The following is a 10,709-nucleotide window of genomic DNA, read 5'->3' as shown; positions in this document are numbered from 1 at the left end:
GGAGCCATTTTGAGACATTTCCTGGTCAAACTAGGAAAACGAGTGAAATCTTTGTCAAACCAGGAAAAGTGCAGAAATCCTAGTCAAATGAGGATTCCTAGTCACACTAGGAAACATCAAGTCCAGAACCATCATTGCGGAGCCAGAAATGAGAAATCCTGATTGGAACAGGAAATCCTGGTTGAACTAGGAAACCTAACCCAACTAGGGAAAGGAGTCCTAATGGCACTAGGAGACCCCAGGGGCAATATGGTCATTACAAGAAGTCGAAATGGATAAAGAATCCTTCATTTTCAAGGAATCCTAGTTGCACTAGGAAATGTTGGTCAAAGTCAACTCTACAAAGTCAAGGTTCCACAAGCTTCTAGAAGGTGGTGGACATCCATGGAAATGAATAGAGGGAAGAAATGAATTTGAATTCAAATGGAAATGAGGGGCAAAATGGGTAGTCAAAAGTCAATGGTCAAGGGTCAAAGATGGAAGTCAACAAGTCAAATGGGCCACGGGCCTAAGGGATGCCTAACTTAAGATGGGCCATGCATGCACATGCATGCGCCAAACCCTAGCAGCCCAAGCCCATGCGCAAGGTCCAAGGTGGTAGCCCATGCATGCGCACGCATGCCATGCAAACCCTAGCAGCCCAAGAAGGCCTATGCACAAGCCCAAGGTACAATCCCAAGGTGGAAGCCCATGAAGAGAAACCCTAGCCCATCTTGTGCAAGTCACTTCAGCCCATGAGCCCAATGCACCATCAAAGCCCAAGACCAGCAGCCCATGTGCAAGGAGGGAAGCCCTAGCTGACTTGCATGCGCCACATAAGCCCAAAAGGCCATGCCTTTGCCGCAAGCCCACAAGCTAGAAACCCTAGCTGTTGCCGCAAGCTGATGAGTGTTTATTTTACGCTATTTTATGAAACTAACTCCCTAACCTAGAGTGTTAGAACTCGATCCTTTTGTGTCTGTTGTCTTGTTTTTGTGTTTTTAGGTTGAATGAAGCATAAATATGAAATAGGAGCAAATGGAGCCGTTTTGGAACATTTCCTGGTCAAACTAGGAAAATGGGTCAATTCCTGGTCAAACCAGGAAAAGAGCTGAAATCCTAGTTAAATGAGGATTTGTTGATGTGTTTTCTTAGAACAAAATAAACAATTATCTCATTCTAAGTTTACTCGCAAGTGCATGAATCGCATCAAGCCCACTACCAAGAATAATCCCTTATTCCCTTGTTACTTGTGGTTTAGTGTCTTTGACTATTTCACAGCTAAACCTAACAGATAAACTAGATGCAATTACCCTAAGGTGGCCAGTCAAAGGATGCAAACAACTAGTGACGGGGGTTCTAATAGATAGTGGAAATTTAATACGTGCAAACATCAAACTAACAGACCAAGAGATGGATAAACGATTTGTTAGAACATGCAAATCCATTAATCGACATACAACTAACATGCAAGATAGAATAACTAACCTACATAATTAAATAAAATAAAAAAAACAGAAACTAACAAATAAACAAAGTCCCAATTCATGCTTGCTAAAGGAAATCAGAAATGCAAAACTAAAAGCATAAACTAAACGACTAAATTAAATTGCATAAATTAAATGAAATCAGAATCATGCATTAAATAAATTCAGAAACTTAATTAAATAAATTCAGTAGCATAAACCAACAATTAAAATAGAAACTAGAAGGAAAAAGAAGCAAAATCAGAGATGCAAACACTAGGGTGGCTGCGGCAAGGAGAGAGGAAGAAGGAGGCACCTAGCAAGCAGGAGGAACTCACGGCAAGGTGAGCTAGGGCTTGAGGCAGCAGGCTGGTCCTTCTCTCTCTCACTTGTCACGCCACCTTCTCTCTCTAGAACCCTCTGAATTCGGCTCCCCTCCCAAGAATTAAACTAAACAATAACCTAAAACAGAAAAATAAAACTAAAGACCTAAATAGAATTTCGGCTGGAGTAGGAGGTGAGAAAAAGTCATCCCTAGGGTTCTGAATGAAAGGGGTATATATAGAAGTGCATTCCTTGAGAGGCAAGGAGGAGAAAACTTGCGGCTGCTAGGTTTCCCTCTCCTTGTTGCTTGCGGCTTCAGCTAGGGTTAGGTGCATCAGGGCCTTGCGGCATGGGCTGCTTCTTTTGGGCTTAAGGGGCGCATGCAAGTCAGCTAGGGCCCCCTCCTTGGCGCATGGGCTGCTGGTCTTGGACCTTGATGTGCTTTGGGCTCACATGTGTTGGGCTGAGGTGGCTTGCACAAGATGGGCTAGGGTTTCACTTCATGGGCTTCCACCTTGGGCTTGCATCTTGGGCTTGTGCATGGGCCCCCTTGGCTGCTAGGGTTTGCATGGCATGCATGCGCATGCATGGGCTGCCATCTTCCTCCTTGCGCATGGCCTTTGGGCTGCTAGGGTTTGGGCCCATGCATGTGCATGCATGGCCCATCTTGGTTCGGCAACCCTAGGGCCCATGGGCCCTCCACTTTTGACTTCCCATTTTGCCCCTCATTTCCATTTGAATCAAATTCATTTCTTCACTCCATTCATTTCCATGGATGTCCACCACCTTCTGGAAGCTTCTGGAACCTTGACCAACATTTCCTGGTGCAACTAGGATTCCTTGAAAATGAGAGATTCCTTATCCATTTCGACTTCTCGTAATGACCATATTGCCCCTGGGGTCTCCTAGTGTCATTAGGACTCATTTCCCTAGTTGGGTTAGGTTTCCTAGTTCAACCAGGATTTCCTGTTTGAATCAGGATTTCCTGTTTGAATCATGAAAGGATTTCCTGTTTGAATCAGGATTTCCTGTTTGAACCAGGATTTCCTGTTTGAATCAAAAGTATATGTGAGAGGAAATATGTAACAAAAAAAATTAGCTCACATATGTACATGAAATAAAGGCACATTTTAGAAAGAAATACTGATCTCATGAAAGGAATTCAAATGCTTGAAATAGAATCAATAACCATAGGCTCCTTTCTTAAATAGACTCCACATAAGTATAATACACACCTCTTGAGATCAGCTAGGGCTTTAATAGGGTTATAATGAAGGCTTAGGCTAGGATAGGGTATTGAAATGAAATGGAAACACAAAGGGCCCAAGCACCAATAGAACATTTTGAGGTATACTTTGCTTCTTTGCACTTCATAGCTCAATTTGAACTCTTTTTGCTCACTTTTTCTTTTGAAACCGTCCCATCTCTTTTCTTTGATTTCTTTTCTTTTTCTTTTCTTTGGGCACGGCATACATACTTTTCTGACACATTTTTGTATAAGCTATGCATTTTCACTTCTTTTTCACCTCAATCAACATATACACAACTTGCAATACCATAAAAAGGGTAAAACGGGTAAAAGGGGTGTAGCACCCCCAAACTTAGGGTTTGGTATGGGGTAACAAAGAAAACGGCTTAAAAGGCTCGAAATGGGTAACTAAGGATAAAACATGTAATGGGTAGGCTTTCAGGCTATGGGGTACACAAACAGGGCCTAAATTCATTTCTCAAGAGTTATGCAAATACGACATTGTTGAGTGCTCATTTTACACTATTTTAAAATGGTATGCTGGTGGTGCATTCTGACCCCTAGTGTTTCTTTATTATTGTTTTATCCGAATCTTTCAGTTATCATTTTAAAGTTGTTATTTCACTGTTAGTTTGTCTAGTCTCAAAAACCAATCAAAACCCCCCATTTGCGTGTGTGAGTTAGAGTTGATTTAATCGAATTTAATTAAGTTAGTGATCATAACACTAGTGCAATTCCCTGTGGGATCGACCTCGTATTTGCAAGCTTTGCTACTTAGCGATTCGTGCACTTGCGAGTTAACCTAGAGTTGTTAAAAAGGTTTATTATAATTGCTCTAGGAAAACATACAACAGTAATGCACCCGCAACATTTCAGATATGCATGATGTTTATTTTCTCCGACATGGTGGAACGAATCATTGAGGTATTTATGGATGATTTCTCTGTCTTTGGTTCTTCTTTTGATGCATGTTGTATGTTTTCCTAGAGCAAATTAAATAACCTTTTCTGAGCTCTAGGTTAACTTGCAAGTGCACGAATCGCTAAGTAGCAAAGCTTACAAATACGAGGTCGATCCCACAGGGAATCGTACTAGTGTATGATTACTAACTCAATTAAATTCAATTAACTCAACTCTAACTCACACACGCAAATGGGGGGTTTTGATTGGTTTTTAAGGCTAGACTAAACTAACAGATAAATGATAAAACTTTAAAATAACAAACTGAATGATTTTGGATGAAACAATAATAAAGAAACACTAGGGGTCAGAATCCACCGCTAGCATACCATTCACTTTACTATGGATATCAACAATCAATATATAAACATGCCGACAACGTTCATCTACTAAAAGGTTTGGCTAGTTAATTTTAGCAATTACTCCCCTTATTGTGCATAAACTAAGAGCTTCTTGGGCCTTCCTTAGCCAGTTAACTGTTGAGTGCTCATTTTACACTATTTTATGATACTAACTCCCTAACTCAGAGTGCAAGAACTCGATATTTTGTGTGTGTTAGTTTGTTTTTGTTTTTATAGGATAAAATGAGCAAAGAAGAGAAAAGAAGCCAAAAGGACCATTTTTAGACATTTCCTAGTCAAACTAGGAAAACAAGAGAAATCCTGGTCAAACCAGGATAGGGGCCGAAATCCTAGTCGAATGAGGATTCCTATTCACACTAGGAAACATTAAGTCCAGAACCATCATTGCGGAGCCAGAAATGAGAAATCCTGATTGAAACAGGAAATCCTAGTTGAACTAGGAAACCTAACCCAACTAGGGAAAGGAGTCCTAATGACACTAGGAGACCCCAGGGGCAATATGGTCATTACGAGAAGTCGAAATGGATAATGAATCCTTCATTTACAAGAAATCCTAGTCACACTAGGAAATGTTGGTCAAAGTCAACTTTACAAAATCAAGGTTCCAGAAGCTCCTAGAAGGTGGTGGACATCCATGGGAATAAATGGAGGGAAGAAATGAATTCGAATTCAAATGGAGATGAGGGACAAAATGGGAAGTCAAAGTGAATGGTCAAGGGTCAACTATGAAAAGTCAACAAGTCAAATGGGCCATGGGCCTATACAATGCCGAATTCTGAAGGAGCCATGCATGCATCCATGCGCCAGCCCAAGCCTATCAGCCATGCGCAAAACCCTAGGGGGCTGGTGTGTGTCACTTAAGCCCAAGCTAAAGCCCTTGCCGCAAGCCCAATGCTCTCCTAACCCTAGCTGCTGCCGCACTTTCTTGTCCTTGCCTCCCAAGGAATCCTAGCTGAAAAAAGAAGTCAAAACACTGGAAAATAGAGCACCAATTTCGACAGCAATTCTGTACTTCTCCAGAATGAATCAGGTAGCATTCCATATATGGTTGGAAAGATACGGATGTTAGCTTCGCAGGGAATTTTACGGATTTTGATTCCGAGTTTTCTAGCTCAAGATATGGCCATTTTAGTGGAGGTAGCGCAGCAGTTCCGCGAGCTGAAAAAGGAGTTACGCCCAAAAAGAGCTCAAATCAGCCCAAGGCCCATGCTGATGAGTGTGCATTTTGCATCACTTTATGATACTAAATCCTTAACCTAGAGTGTTAGAACTCGCTATTTTGTGTTTCTTGTCTTGTTTTTGTATTTTCAGGTCAAATGAAGCAGAAATGAGAAAAAGAAGCAAATGGAGCCATTTTGGGACATTTCCTGGTCAAACCAGGAAAACGAGTGAAATCCTGGTCAAACCAGGAAAAGTGCAGAAATCCTAGTCGAATGAGGATTCCTAGTCACACTAGGAAACACCAAGTCCAGAACCATCATTGCGGAGCCAGAAATGTGAAATCCTGATTGGAACAGGAAATCCTGGTTGAACTAGGAAACCTAACCCAACTAGGGAAAGGAGTCCTAGTGACACTAGGAGACCCCAAGGGCAATATGGTCATTACGAGAAGTCGAAATGGATAAGGAATCTCTCATTTTCAAGGAATCCTAGTTGCACCAGGAAATGTTTTTCAAGGTTCCAGAAGCTTCCAGAAGGTGGTGGACATCCATGGAAATGAATGGAGGGAAGAAATGAATTTGAATTCAAATGGAAATGAGGGGCAAAATGGGAAGTCAAAAGTGGAGGGCCCATGGGCCCTAGGGATGCCGAACCAAAATGGGCCATGCATGCACATGCATGGGCCCAAACCCTAGCAGCCCAAAGGCCATGCGCAAGGAGGAAGATGGCAGCCCATGCATGCGCATGCATGCCATGCAAACCCTAGCAGCCAAGGGGCCATGCGCAAGCCCAAGGTGACAAGCCCAAGATGGAAGCCCATGGAGTGAAACCCTAGCCCATCTTGTGCAAGCAACTGAAGCCCAACATGGAAGCCCAACATGCAAGCCCAAAGCCCAAGACTACCAGCCCATGCGCAAGGAAGGAACCCTAGCTAGGCTAGGCGTGAGCCACTTAAGCCCAAAGGGAGCAGCCCATGCCGCAAGGCCCTGATGCAGCTAACCCTAGCTGATGCCGCAAGGAACAAGGGGAAGGAAACCTAGCAGCCGCAAGTTTTCTCCTCCTTGCCCCTCAAGGAATGCTCCTCTATATAAACCCCCTCCATTCAGAACCCTAGCATCACTTTTTGCACCTACACACTCCAGCCGAAAATTCTCTCTTCTCCTAGTTTTATTTTTCTGTTCTAGGTTTTTAGTTTCAGCTTTTATTTTTGTGAGGATTAGCCGAAAGGTGAGAGAGAGAGAGAAGAGTGGCGTGGCTGCAAGGAGAAGCAACCCTAAGCCGCAAGCCCTAGCTCACCATAGCCGTGAGCCCATTGCTTGTGCAGGTGTCTCTCCCTTGTCTTGCCGCAGCTCCTTTTGCTGTTTTCCTTCACTTTTTGTTCTAGTTCTCTAGTTTATTATTGGATATTGGTTTCTGAATTTATTTTATGATTCTGAATTTCTTTTAGTGCATGGTTCTGATTTCATTTAATTTATGCACTTTAAATTAGTTGTTTAGTTTATATTTTTAAGTTTGTTTACTTTGTGTTTCTGATTTTCTTTAGCAAGCATGAATTGGGACTTTGTTTATTTATTAGTTTTTGTTTTGTTTTATTTAATTTAATTATGTAGGTTAGTTATTCTATCTTGCATGTTAGTTGTAGGTCGATTAATGGATTTGCATGTTCTAACAAATCGTTTATCCGTCTCTTGGTCTGTTAGTTTGATGTTTGCGCATATTAAATTTCCACTATCTATTAGAACCCCCGTCACTAGTTGTTTGCATCCTTTGACTGGCCACCTTAGGGTAATTGCATCTAGTTTATCTGTTAGGTTTAGCTGTGAAATAGTCAAAGACACTAAACCACAAGTAACAAGGGAATAAGGGATTATTCTTGGTAGTGGGGTTGGGCGACCTCTATAAGGAAATAGTCAAAGCTTATATGTTGTGCATGTTTGACGTTCTCATAAAACTTAATGACTCCTGCATGGGTAACAGCTGCCTTAGCTTGAACTAGGGAACATGTAGGTTAACTGGCTAAGGAAGGCCCAAGAAGCTCTTAGTTTATGCCTTAGGAGAACAATGGCGAGAAAGTAACTAGCCAAACCTTTTTAGCTGTCAAACTTTAATATGTTGTGTTCAAATTAACTGTCATTAGCCTTGGATGGTTATTGCATGCTTATCTGATTTGAAACCGAAAACTTAACATTGCAAGATAGAATAAAGGGTGTGTGCGTGTGGTGATGTGTGCATGTGTTTCCATCTTCCAAAACCCCCCATTTAGTTATTCTAGTGATTAATTGCATTGATTTATTGTATATTAACCATTCCCTGTGGGATCGACCTCGTGCTTGTACGCTTTGCTACTAATGCGATTCGTGCACTTGCGAGTAAACTTAGAATGAGATAATTGTTTATTTTTTCTAAGAAAACACATCAACAAGTTTTTGGCGCCGTTGCCGGGGAATGGTGTCTAATATCAATGAATTGGTGTAATTAGTCATTAGAATTAGGTTATATTAGCTAGATTTCAGTTTTTATTAATTTTTAGTTTTTAATAAATGCCATGCCTTAATTTGCATTCTTTCTACTGATTGTGTGTTTTTCTCTTGATTAGGTGTGTTTTATGAACCCTGAACTTGTTGCAAGGTTGGAGAGGCTCAAGAACGAAGCTTTAGGTACATCACAAGTCAGCCCGCAACCTAGTGCATCAGATTCGAGTAGTGAAGAGACTGAGAGTGTCGACATGGCTGAAGCAAATGAGATGGTGCTGCAGCCACTGAGCCATTTTTCAGCACCTTCGCTGCCCACTCAACCATCGTGCATTCGGTATGCCACCATAGCCACTGATTTCGAAATCAAGAGTGGTCAGATTCACTTGTTGCCGAGCTACCATGGGCTGAATGGGGAGGATCCGATCCACTTTTTGAAGGAGTTTTCTGTTGATGTGTTTTCTTAGAACAAAATAAACAATTATCTCATTCTAAGTTTACTCGCAAGTGCACGAATCGCATCAGTAGCAAAGCGTACAAGCACGAGGTCGATCCCACAGGGAATGGTTAATATACAACAAATCAGTGCAAATAATCACTAGAATAACTAAATGAGGGGGTTTTTGAAAGATGGAAACACACACACACATCACCACACGCACACACACTTTATTCTATCTTGCAATGTTAATTTTCAGTTTCAAATCAGATAAGCATGCAATAACCATCCAAGGCTAATGACAGTTAATTTGAACACAACATATTAAAGTTTGACAGCTAAAAAGGTTTGGCTAGTTACTTTCTCGCCATTGTTCTCCTAATGCATAAACTAAGAGCTTCTTGGGCCTTCCTTAGCTAGTTAACCTACATGTTCCCTAGTTCAAGCTAAGGCAGCTGTTACCCATGCAGGAGTCATTAAGTTTTATGAGAACGTCAAACATGCACAACATATAAGCTTTGACTATTTCCTTATAGAGGTCGCCCAACCCCGCTACCAAGAATAATCCCTTATTCCCTTGTTACTTGTGGTTTAGTGTCTTTGACTATTTCACAGCTAAACCTAACAGATAAACTAGATGCAATTACCCTAAGGTGGCCAGTCAAAGGATGCAAACAACTAGTGACGGGGGTTCTAATAGATAGTGGAAATTTAATATGTGCAAACATCAAACTAACAGACCAAGAGACGGATAAACGATTTGTTAAAGCATACGAATCCATTAATCGACCTACGACTAACATGCAAGATAGAATAACTAACCTACATAATTAAAACAACTAAATAAAAGAAACAAAACAGCAACAAATAAATAAAATCCCAATTCATGCTTGTTAACGGAAATCAGAAACGCAAATTAAACAAACTTAAAATCATAAACTAAACAACTAATTTAAAGTGCATCAATTAAATGAAATCAGAAACGTAAAGTACACAAGATTAAATGCATGCACTAATTAAAATCAGCAACATAACGTTAAAGTAGCAACTAAACAATTAAATTAGATTACATAAATTAAATTGCATAAACATAAATAACTAACTAAAATCAGAACCATGCACTAAAAGAAATAAAGAGATAAATTAAATAAAACCAGCAAATTAATTAAATAGTTTCAGTAGCATAATCCAACAATGAAAGAAGAAACTAGAACAAAAATCAGAAGAAGCAAGGGGAAGGGGCTGCGGCAAGACAGCAAAGGGAAGGCACCTTGCACAAGCAATTGGCTCACGGCTATGGTGAGCTAGGGCTTGCGACTTAGGGGTGTCCCTCCTTGCAGCCACGCCACTTCTCTTTCTCTCTTTACCTTCGGCTAGCTCTCCCTAGAACAATACAAAATTCTGAAATTAAAAACCTAGATCAGAAAAATAAAACAAAGAGAGGAGAGGGTGATTTCGGCTGGAGTCTAGGTGAAAAAAAAAGTGTTTTCAAAAGTCTGAATGGAGGGGGTTTAAATAGGAGAAGCCTTCCTTGAAAGGCAAGGAAAAGCAACTTGCGGCTGCTAGGGTTTGCTTTCCTAGTTCCTTGCGGCATCAGCTAGGGCTGGCTGCACCTTGGGCTTGCGGCATGGGCTGCTCCCTTTGGGCTTAAGTGGCTCACGCCTAGCCTAGCTAGGGTCCCTCCTTGGCGCATGGGCTGGTAGTCTTGGGCTTTGGGCTTGCATGTTGGGCTTCCATGTTGGGCTTCAGTTGCTTGCACAAGATGGGCTAGGGTTTCACTCCATGAGCTTCCATCTTGGGCTTGTCACCTTGGGCTTGCGCATGGCCCCTTGTCTTGCTAGGGTTTGCATGGCATGCATGCGCATGCATGGGCTGCCATCTTCCTCCTTGCGTGTGGCTTTTGGGCTGCTAGGGTTTGGGCCCATGCATGTGCATGCATGGCCCACTTGGTTCGGCATCCCTAGGGCCCATGGGCCCTCCACTTTTGACTTCCCATTTTGCCCCTCATTTCCATTTGAATTCAAATTCATTTCTTCCCTCCATTCATTTCCATGGATGTCCACCACCTTCTGGAAGCTTCTGGAACCTTGAAAAACATTTCCGGGTGCAACTAGGATTTCTTGAAAATGAGAGATTCCTTATCCATTTCGACTTCTCGTAATGACCATATTGCCCCTGGGGTCTCCTAGTGTCACTAGGACTCCTTTCCCTAGTTGGGTTAGGTTTCCTAGTTCAACCAGGATTTCCTGTTCGAATCAGGATTTCACATTTCTGGCTCCGCAATGATGGTTCTGGACT

The sequence above is a fragment of the Dryas octopetala genome, chromosome 2 (assembly GCF_963921425.1).
Source record: "Dryas octopetala chromosome 2, drDryOcto1.1, whole genome shotgun sequence".
Lineage (NCBI taxonomy): Eukaryota > Viridiplantae > Streptophyta > Magnoliopsida > Rosales > Rosaceae > Dryas > Dryas octopetala.
The sequence above is the reverse complement of the archived record's forward strand: the minus strand, read 5'-3'. Positions refer to the sequence as shown.